At 41.0% G+C, this 11,626-nt stretch overlaps 1 non-coding gene across 1 annotated transcript; it reads left to right on the top strand.

Moving 5' to 3' along the window:
• The first annotated feature begins 8,241 nt into the window (after positions 1 to 8,241).
• LOC131933674 (5S ribosomal RNA) lies at positions 8,242 to 8,360 on the top strand. Its single transcript, XR_009385136.1, has one exon. It is a non-coding gene; the product is annotated as a 5S ribosomal RNA (ribosomal RNA).
• The last annotated feature ends 3,266 nt before the right edge of the window (positions 8,361 to 11,626 follow it).

Genomic DNA, 11,626 nt, shown 5'->3' with positions numbered 1-11,626 from the left:
TTTTTTCATCTTTTGTCTTTTGTTTTTTACCCCACTGGACACCTATTCTTACCACCTGTACTCTTTCCTAAGTTCACCACATACCTGTGAACACTTTTGTAATATCGAAATATTTTTTGTTTGTTTCTTTTGTGCCTTCACGGTAGGCTACCTCGACCCTCCCCACCCATGGAAACAAACCCCTTAAAAACCAAAGGAAAGATGACCACTCTGCCCAAATTAAATAAATAAACTAAGTAGGCTACAACCAAATAATTGTACAATCAAACCTAAGTAATAAGGAGGAAGAAGTAACTCAGTAAGTAAGGGGTAGGTATGGAAAACATTCGTGTAGGGGTTACAACCACTCGAGCTAATTCGGAAACGTATGGGTGGCCCTAATAAGGGCCGGATGGGTAGAACAAATGGGTGGTCCTGGGTTGAGTTTAACCGCCGAAGCCGTACAGGGTGCGACCTTGACGTTTCAGAGCATAGACGACATCCATAGCAGTGACGGTCTTCCTCTTGGCGTGCTCAGTGTAGGTGACGGCATCACGGATGACATTTTCAAGGAACACCTTGAGGACACCTCTGGTTTCTTCGTAGATCAGACCAGAGATACGTTTGACACCACCTCTGCGAGCAAGACGACGGATGGCTGGCTTGGTGATACCTTGGATGTTATCACGCAACACCTTCCTGTGACGCTTGGCGCCTCCTTTGCCGAGTCCCTTACCACCCTTGCCTCGGCCAGACATATTGAATTTTTTTTCTTTGTTGATGAACGAGTGTTCGAAAAACGCCGTCTGCAGAGAAACTCGCTCCTTATATACGGTCCTGGGCTCGAGTTCGTTCAATATGGCGGACACCGCCCAACCAAAAGCGGTCGGCGAATGAGCCAGCCAATGAAAAAGCAGCTTGCCGTGTCGACTGGAATGTTGCTGGCTTGTCGGCTAACGGTGTCGTTTTCAAAGTCATTTTTTCACCTATTCTGCTATGCGACCCTTGGATAAAAAATAAAGAGTTTCATTGCCCACACGTGTAGGCATAGAAAAGATCCACGTTTGTCATGTTAAAATATGGTATTAGACGTTATTTTCACCGTTTTGTGCGAATAAAACTGAAATATTTCCCTACACCTAATTATGCGAGTACGAGCGAGCTCATTATGCGAGTACGAGAGAATCTCGAACGCTGATTGGTCGAGTACGAACGAAATAATATTCTCGTACTCCGCTCCGTACTCGCAGTGGTTTGTTTACATCGTGAAACGAATAGGTTAGTTAGGCTTCTAATAATTAAATAATCTATGGCGTGTAGTCGTTAAGAATAATTTCTGCTCTCCGATTAAGATCTAGATATCTAGCTCTAACCCTAAAGGGTTTTTCTTTTTATATATTTTAAAAAGCAATGGATAGGGTGGTGGGTGGGTGGGTGAAAGAAAAATATAAAATTTATTCTCTCCTTTCTTCACATTTGAGATAAATAAAAACAATATCAACAGCATGCATACACGAATTCAAATAGCAATGTGATGTGTGAGTTGAATTAAAGAGATAAATGAATAGAACCTATCTCCCGCATCCCCCAGAATAATACTAATAGATGTAGTAGTAGTAGTAGAGTGGCAGACATGGGCAGGGGGTGTAGTGGGTGGGTGGGTGGAAACTCGTGAGGTGGGGGGACCTTCACTGCTAATCTGAACGTTGTCAGGTGGTCCTAAAAAGGACCTTGGTTGAGGACAGGGGGGTGGTGGTTTGGGCTTAAAAGAAACCTCTTAAGCACGCTCACCACGGATACGTCTGGCTAGCTGGATGTCCTTGGGCATGATGGTGACACGCTTGGCGTGGATGGCGCACAGGTTGGTGTCTTCAAACAGACCGACGAGGTAAGCCTCGCTAGCCTCCTGCAGGGCCATGACAGCGGAGCTCTGGAAGCGAAGGTCAGTCTTGAAGTCCTGGGCGATTTCTCTGACCAGGCGCTGGAATGGCAGCTTGCGAATGAGCAGCTCAGTGCTCTTCTGGTAACGACGGATTTCTCTCAGGGCGACGGTTCCAGGCCTGTAACGATGGGGCTTCTTAACACCGCCGGTGGCTGGTGCTGACTTTCTGGCGGCTTTGGTGGCCAGCTGTTTACGTGGGGCTTTGCCTCCGGTGGATTTACGGGCGGTTTGTTTTGTTCTGGCCATGGCGGTATCTCAACTGGATGATAGTCAGTTTAAGAAATGTGGCAGCCCAGCGCTGCTGGTCCTTTTATAACCGTCCGCCAAACCCTTAGCGCAACGAAGCTCTCCCATTGGACGAGTACGAGTTTAACAACGCTGATTGGCCAGAAGCAGCCACACAACGTTGAGACAGCGTCGACATACCTAGCAGATTATTTTTAGATCGCTCGGTATCCAGCCGAGCGATCTATTAATAGCAGACAGGGCCGATAACACAAAATATTCTTCGTTCAAATGAAATCCTTGGTTGTGCCGCTTGTCATGGGTAACGGTGTGTTTGCTTCTGTCCTCTTCAATGAATTATGAATGTGTGTGAGTGATTAGAAAAGAACCCAACATAGACTGCATGAAACAATCTAGATCTAGACCTAGTCTATAGACCTATGTAGATATTCTGACCCAATTCTTACCCAATTCGCCCGCTCGATCGGCGGTAATAATAGTGTGTAAATAAATGAGGGGAAGGATTGTAATCAAACATATTTGTTTTTAAAAACAAGAAGATATAAAATAAAAATGGTAGACTAGCGGTGGGTTAAAGAATAGAATTTTAAAATAACGACCACCCTTATTTCTTGTAGACAAGGGTTAAACGGAGCACATTTAAAGAAAAAAAGATTCTATTTACATTTGTATCTATGAGCGAATACCCCTAAAATATGTCCAGTTACTACTATTAATATGACCGCCCCCCTCCCTGTTCTGCTCGTGTAAACCAGTGTAAGTATTATACATCTATAATAATGATCTCATACTGCTAGGTGAGTGACATATTGATGCGTTATTAATACAGTTTGAAACAAGTAGGGTAGGGTAGGGTTGGAAAACTCGATTTTTGTTCATTGACACACAACGAAAGCTAATTGGGTAAACTTTGGTTGTCCTGAAAAGGACAGTAGTAGGCTAGGTGGACAGTGGGCAGCAGGGTGACACTGTTTAGCTCTTGCCACCGGGTGTCTTCTGTGACTTCTTGGGCAGAAGCACGGCCTGGATGTTGGGGAGGACACCACCCTGGGCGATGGTGACACCCGACAAAAGTTTGTTCAACTCTTCGTCGTTACGGATGGCCAGCTGGAGGTGACGAGGAATGATTCTTGTCTTCTTGTTGTCTCTGGCAGCGTTGCCGGCCAACTCGAGCACTTCAGCGGCCAAATACTCGAGGACGGCGGCTAGGTAGACTGGGGGCACCAGCACCGACACGCTCAGCATAGTTTCCTTTCCTCAACAGACGATGAATACGTCCGACTGGGAATTGAAGGCCTGCCCTGGAGGAGCGAGACTTGGACTTTCCCTTGACTTTACCGCCTTTACCACGTCCGGACATTGTGAGTTGGTTAGGAGCGAGAAGAGTATAGCGACACAGCGATTGCGGCTGTAGGCTATGAATGAAGACTTAACGGCGAGATCGGCCCTTTTATACGAAACGGCGAGGAAATCCGTTCGTCACCAAGCGAGCGTTCTGATTGGCTGCGTAGCGGCTTGGCGTTCGTACTCGTACTCGTACTCTCCAAATTTCCTCGCCGTTTCATATAAAAGGGCGGCCGGCGGTGGGTTCGCCTCATTTCTGTTCAAGCCGTTGAAAAGAAAACAACATGCCACCTAAAGTTTCTTCCAAGGGAGCCAAGAAGGCCGGTAAGGCTAAAGCCGTACGCACCGGTGACAAGAAAAAGAAGAGGAGGAGAAAGGAAAGCTATCTACATTTACAAAGTCTTGAAGCAGGTGCACCCTGACACTGGCATTTCCTCCAAGGCCATGTCCATCATGAACTCCTTCGTCAACGACATCTTTGAGCGCATTTCAGCTGAAGCCAGCCGTCTTGCCCACTACAACAAGCGCAGCACCATCACCTCCAGGGAGATCCAGACCGCTGTCCGTCTCCTCCTGCCCGGTGAGCTGGCCAAACACGCCGTCAGTGAAGGCACCAAGGCTGTCACCAAGTACACCACCAGCAAATAAACACAACAGCAAACAACCACCTGGCTTGCTTGTTGTGTGGCTCTACTACTCGGCCCTTTTCAGGGCCTCCACCCATTCCCAATTAGCTCGGTTTGGTTTACATTGAACGAGTTTTCCCTCCCTTATCCACCTACCCACCCACTCTGTGTAGCTGCCATGTTACAGTTGTTTTTTGTTTAGTCATTCTTTTCTTTAATAAGTAGAGATAGATATACATACATACATAGGCCTGCATAGTAATATGCCTATCCCAACAACTGCACACACTATTCTCTTAACACATTTCATGCTAATTCTATCCTTTAAACTAGACATAAAAAGGCCACATACTTATTACTGGGTGGCTCCTTTTTTTAAAAAACACTATTTCATTCTGCATCTCACACAGGGCATCAGCACACCTCTATGCATATCATTTATTGTGTGTTGTTTGGCATAGATCCAAGGGATGAATGGGATTTAATAGTTTTAATTCAGATTATAAGGCTGGCTGTTGTAATAGGAATTATTAGCCAACACTTTGATTCTTATCACCAGTGCTAACTGCCATTTTCATTACAATACATCCATTCTGGTGGGTTGGTTTTTTTCTGTCTTCATTATATATGTTGAACATAACTGTGTGAATGTGGCTTTTGGTGTTTTTATTATTTTTGTTTTTCTTTCATTAAAGCTACCATGTCAGATTGCTAAGGCATGCATCTGCCACCATTTGTTCACTGATTTATTTTTTTCCTACTACCATCATATCATATGATTCTTTTTGTTTTGTCTTTTGCTAGTCCTGGCTTGAAAATGAGTTGGTTACACTTCTGCACAACATACATTCTCTTTAACAAGACAAAACAACAATTAAATACTCTGAACTTTTTTTTTTATTATCATATATATACTTTTTTTTTTTTCAAATTACAGAAAATAAAAAATAACATGAGCTCAAGTACACAGCTTTCAAGAAGTTCATGGTTTTCTTTGCCAGCCCGCACAATGATTTCAGCACAGATTAAAATTTAAACAATCAAAAGGAGGTTGATCTCTTACCGGCTGACGAGAAAGTTTGCGCAGAAGCATCATTTCTTAAGTCCTTGGTCAGTTGGAGTTGTAAAATGATGAGGTTTTCTTAACATTTGCCCTGGGGCATACATTTATGGTCCTGGTACTAGTTCTATACTGACAAGGATTCTTTCAAAGCAACTTGAGCCCAAAGGGAAGTATTTATATGCCTGCAACATAGCTGTGATTAATAAAGAATGAATTTCAATGCAAAAAATAATAATTTGAATCCCTGCAAGCTCCTTTCACATAAACCAGAGAGAAAAAAATGTATGCCAGTCTATAACATATACAAAATAAATAAATAAGATTGAATATAAAGATTTTTTTTATTCCTCTCATTAGTTCAACCCTTCTCTTTTTATATAAACACCCAAGGCAGACACTTGAGTAAATTAATATCCTTCCATATATTATAGAAACATAAATAAATATGTGTAAAAAGTATTTCATATATGTATATTTTTTTTAATATATATAAATATATATATATATATATATAAATATATATATATATATATATATATATATATATATATATATATATATATATATATATATATATATATATATAATGTAAAAATATTGAATAGACGAATATTGTATATATGTCTATATATACGTATGTATATATATGCATGTTTTGTGTATATATATATATATATATATATATATATATATATATATATATATATATATATATATATATATATATATATTTACATGTGTGTCTAAATGTATATTCATTGAATATATATTTGAATGTATATTCAAATATATATATTTGAGTGTAGACGAAAGACGCTCAAGTAAAATAATATCCTTCAGAATATTATAATTATAAGTTTTTTTTTTCTACCCCAGCAAACAGAAGGATATATATATACACACATATATATAATTTATATTTACAAATATATATCATATAAGAATTAATATATATATTCATAATATATAAGGATATAATACAAATATATATATATATATATATATATATATGTATAAATAAATAAATTATATATATAGATATATTCATATATAATGTATTTATTATGTAAATATATATATATATGTATATATCAGTGTGTATATATAAAGGTATGTATATATGTTCCAATATATTTATTTGTTTGTTCGGATACATATATATCTGTTGTGTGTATTAAATTGCGCTCTTCTGTCAGTTTTTTCATTTGACGACAGTCGGTTAAGGTACTGGCCCTAGCCTAAAGATATTAGTAGAGCCTTCATAATGTGATGCCATGGGTTAGCAAAAAATAAATGAAGAAAAATCACATAGCAGGACAAATTGACATTTTACATGCTTTCAAACTTAAACTGAAATCAGAAAATGATGTGAAATTCATCTTGTGTATATAGAAAAATAAGCATTGTGCCAAAATCCTAATCATTGGTTTTAAAAATGACACCAGCTTAATTTAAAAACTGGAAATTGTTTTGCCCTGGCGGATGAGATACCGGTAGCCGACACAGGGTTTACAGGCTGATAAAAGAAAGCGGTATACTTAAAGACAAAAGAATACCCTGTGTTAAAGCGGAACCAGCTAAGATTAAAGCTTAAAGTAAAGGCCTGCCCTGTCGCAGAATGTTAAAGTGGCCGGTGAAAGATCCCCGCGCCAGGCTAAAAGCAAGCTGTACACTTATTACTTAACGAGAGCTTCTTCAGGTCTTGTCTGTAGGACAATTCAGTCACAATAACAGGCAGACCAGGCCAGCCCTGGATATAAGCTAATTCATTTTATGCGGTGCTTCGACAGTCAATGAATATGGAGCTGCGGTCAGACTTTCAAACAAACCGCCTGAGTATTTAAAATGGGAAACAATATTTATTAATATTATCACCAACTAGATCTAGATTATATAGGCTACAAGGAAACCCAGAACCAGACTGGAAAGAAGTAAATTTACTCCCACTAATGATGACTTCTCACTAATACTAATAATTAAAAAAATGTTTAAAAAAATTAATTGCTCAAACCTAATAATCATTACAATCAAGCATCAAGTCTGATAGCCAACATTGGACCTAAAATCTAGATCTATTAGTTTTTACTGAACTAAATCTTATGTTAGCTACTAATAATTACTAATGCATTCAATTATTAATACCTAGGCTACTCATTCCTACAGAATCTAGAAATTCTAGATCTAGACTCTAGAGAAATACTGGCGTCCCAGGCCAACCTAACCTTTTAAGCAACATCCTTAATTAGCATTTAATTTACCATGGATCGCCTGCCTTTTTTTTTTCACCGTGAAATTATTATTGTAATTTTTGAAACAGTATTTTGAATAGATCCACCCTCCTGTTTATATTATTTTAGTTAAGCTAGAGCGTTAGATCTAGAATTCTAGATCGACGCCTAGTTGCGTGTTTTAAAATAAAGCCAGAATATTAATAGACTGAAAATAAATGTGCCAGTTGTCGTGGGAAAAGGTTAAAAGAATAATTAATAAATGAAAAGCATTGAACTATTTCTCAAACATTAAATTAGTAGACTTGTAGGCGGCTAGATCTAGATCTATGTGATGAGTTGGATTAAAATTGAATGAATTCGTGCAGAATGTTTCGGAAGGAGTGAGTGAGCGGGAGACCCAAAAAAGTTAAAGTATCGCCTTTCCGATAGATCATTTCACATGAAAGCGATAGTTAAAGGACAGGTCGGATGCAGGGGGCACCTGGTTTTCTGATTTTAGTCAAGGAAAATGGGGAAAATGTATTTATTTTGTATTTTACAACGCGCGATGCTCGAAAATTAGTAGCTCAGGGAAGTCTACCGGTGGTTACCGCCTCAGGTTAAAAATAGCGACCAATGGCTGTAGAGGGAAAAAAAGGCACATAGTATTCGATATTAAAACAATGTTTCGCTTTTGTGGCGATTTAGGGCGTTTTTTATTATTGAAATAATATGAGGAAAGCAGTGAAATCATTATTGTAGCCAGAAAAGGACGAATAACTGCTGATTTCGTTTGAGTATATTTATAAGCCCCAATTTTCTCACACCGATGTCTACGGCCATACCACGTTGAAAATACCGGTTCTCGTCCGATCACCGCAGTCAAGCAACGTCGGGCGTGGTTAGTACTTAGATGGGTGACCGCTTGGGAACACCACGTGTTGTAGACTTTTTTTCATCTTTTGTCTTTTGTTTTTACCCCACTGGACACCTATTCTTACCACCTGTACTCTTTCCTAAGTTCACCACATACCTGTGAACACTTTTGTAATATCGAAATATTTTTTGTTTGTTTCTTTTGTGCCTTCACGGTAGGCTACCTCGACCCTCCCCACCCATGGAAACAAACCCCTTAAAAACCAAAGGAAAGATGACCACTCTGCCCAAATTAAATAAATAAACTAAGTAGGCTACAACCAAATAATTGTACAATCAAACCTAAGTAATAAGGAGGAAGAAGTAACTCAGTAAGTAAGGGGTAGGTATGGAAAACATTCGTGTAGGGGTTACAACCACTCGAGCTAATTCGGAAACGTATGGGTGGCCCTAATAAGGGCCGGATGGGTAGAACAAATGGGTGGTCCTGGGTTGAGTTTAACCGCCGAAGCCGTACAGGGTGCGACCTTGACGTTTCAGAGCATAGACGACATCCATAGCAGTGACGGTCTTCCTCTTGGCGTGCTCAGTGTAGGTGACGGCATCACGGATGACATTTTCAAGGAACACCTTGAGGACACCTCTGGTTTCTTCGTAGATCAGACCAGAGATACGTTTGACACCACCTCTGCGAGCAAGACGACGGATGGCTGGCTTGGTGATACCTTGGATGTTATCACGCAACACCTTCCTGTGACGCTTGGCGCCTCCTTTGCCGAGTCCCTTACCACCCTTGCCTCGGCCAGACATATTGAATTTTTTTTCTTTGTTGATGAACGAGTGTTCGAAAAACGCCGTCTGCAGAGAAACTCGCTCCTTATATACGGTCCTGGGCTCGAGTTCGTTCAATATGGCGGACACCGCCCAACCAAAAGCGGTCGGCGAATGAGCCAGCCAATGAAAAAGCAGCTTGCCGTGTCGACTGGAATGTTGCTGGCTTGTCGGCTAACGGTGTCGTTTTCAAAGTCATTTTTTCACCTATTCTGCTATGCGACCCTTGGATAAAAAATAAAGAGTTTCATTGCCCACACGTGTAGGCATAGAAAAGATCCACGTTTGTCATGTTAAAATATGGTATTAGACGTTATTTTCACCGTTTTGTGCGAATAAAACTGAAATATTTCCCTACACCTAATTATGCGAGTACGAGCGAGCTCATTATGCGAGTACGAGAGAATCTCGAACGCTGATTGGTCGAGTACGAACGAAATAATATTCTCGTACTCCGCTCCGTACTCGCAGTGGTTTGTTTACATCGTGAAACGAATAGGTTAGTTAGGCTTCTAATAATTAAATAATCTATGGCGTGTAGTCGTTAAGAATAATTTCTGCTCTCCGATTAAGATCTAGATATCTAGCTCTAACCCTAAAGGGTTTTTCTTTTTTATATATTTTAAAAAGCAATGGATAGGGTGGTGGGTGGGTGGGTGAAAGAAAAATATAAAATTTATTCTCTCCTTTCTTCACATTTGAGATAAATAAAACAATATCAACAGCATGCATACACGAATTCAAATAGCAATGTGATGTGTGAGTTGAATTAAAGAGATAAATGAATAGAACCTATCTCCCGCATCCCCCAGAATAATACTAATAGATGTAGTAGTAGTAGTAGAGTGGCAGACATGGGCAGGGGGTGTAGTGGGTGGGTGGGTGGAAACTCGTGAGGTGGGGGACCTTCACTGCTAATCTGAACGTTGTCAGGTGGTCCTAAAAAGGACCTTGGTTGAGGACAGGGGGTGGTGGTTTGGGCTTAAAAGAAACCTCTTAAGCACGCTCACCACGGATACGTCTGGCTAGCTGGATGTCCTTGGGCATGATGGTGACACGCTTGGCGTGGATGGCGCACAGGTTGGTGTCTTCAAACAGACCGACGAGGTAAGCCTCGCTAGCCTCCTGCAGGGCCATGACAGCGGAGCTCTGGAAGCGAAGGTCAGTCTTGAAGTCCTGGGCGATTTCTCTGACCAGGCGCTGGAATGGCAGCTTGCGAATGAGCAGCTCAGTGCTCTTCTGGTAACGACGGATTTCTCTCAGGGCGACGGTTCCAGGCCTGTAACGATGGGGCTTCTTAACACCGCCGGTGGCTGGTGCTGACTTTCTGGCGGCTTTGGTGGCCAGCTGTTTACGTGGGGCTTTGCCTCCGGTGGATTTACGGGCGGTTTGTTTTGTTCTGGCCATGGCGGTATCTCAACTGGATGATAGTCAGTTTAAGAAATGTGGCAGCCCAGCGCTGCTGGTCCTTTTATAACCGTCCGCCAAACCCTTAGCGCAACGAAGCTCTCCCATTGGACGAGTACGAGTTTAACAACGCTGATTGGCCAGAAGCAGCCACACAACGTTGAGACAGCGTCGACATACCTAGCAGATTATTTTTAGATCGCTCGGTATCCAGCCGAGCGATCTATTAATAGCAGACAGGGCCGATAACACAAAATATTCTTCGTTCAAATGAAATCCTTGGTTGTGCCGCTTGTCATGGGTAACGGTGTGTTTGCTTCTGTCCTCTTCAATGAATTATGAATGTGTGTGAGTGATTAGAAAAGAACCCAACATAGACTGCATGAAACAATCTAGATCTAGACCTAGTCTATAGACCTATGTAGATATTCTGACCCAATTCTTACCCAATTCGCCCGCTCGATCGGCGGTAATAATAGTGTGTAAATAAATGAGGGGGAAGGATTGTAATCAAACATATTTGTTTTTAAAAACAAGAAGATATAAAATAAAAATGGTAGACTAGCGGTGGGTTAAAGAATAGAATTTTAAAATAACGACCACCCTTATTTCTTGTAGACAAGGGTTAAACGGAGCACATTTAAAGAAAAAAAGATTCTATTTACATTTGTATCTATGAGCGAATACCCCTAAAATATGTCCAGTTACTACTATTAATATGACCGCCCCCCTCCCTGTTCTGCTCGTGTAAACCAGTGTAAGTATTATACATCTATAATAATGATCTCATACTGCTAGTGAGTGACATATTGATGCGTTATTAATACAGTTTGAAACAAGTAGGGTAGGGTAGGGTTGGAAAACTCGATTTTTGTTCATTGACACACAACGAAAGCTAATTGGGTAAACTTTGGTTGTCCTGAAAAGGACAGTAGTAGGCTAGGTGGACAGTGGGCAGCAGGGTGACACTGTTTAGCTCTTGCCACCGGGTGTCTTCTGTGACTTCTTGGGCAGAAGCACGGCCTGGATGTTGGGGAGGACACCACCCTGGGCGATGGTGACACCCGACAAAAGTTTGTTCAACTCTTCGTCGTTACGGATG

The sequence above is a fragment of the Physella acuta genome, unplaced genomic scaffold, assembly GCF_028476545.2.
Source record: "Physella acuta isolate Inbredline_101_S28 unplaced genomic scaffold, ASM2847654v3 ptg002597l, whole genome shotgun sequence".
In the NCBI taxonomy this organism is placed as follows: domain Eukaryota; kingdom Metazoa; phylum Mollusca; class Gastropoda; family Physidae; genus Physella; species Physella acuta.
The sequence above is the reverse complement of the archived record's forward strand: the minus strand, read 5'-3'. Positions and strand labels throughout refer to the sequence as shown.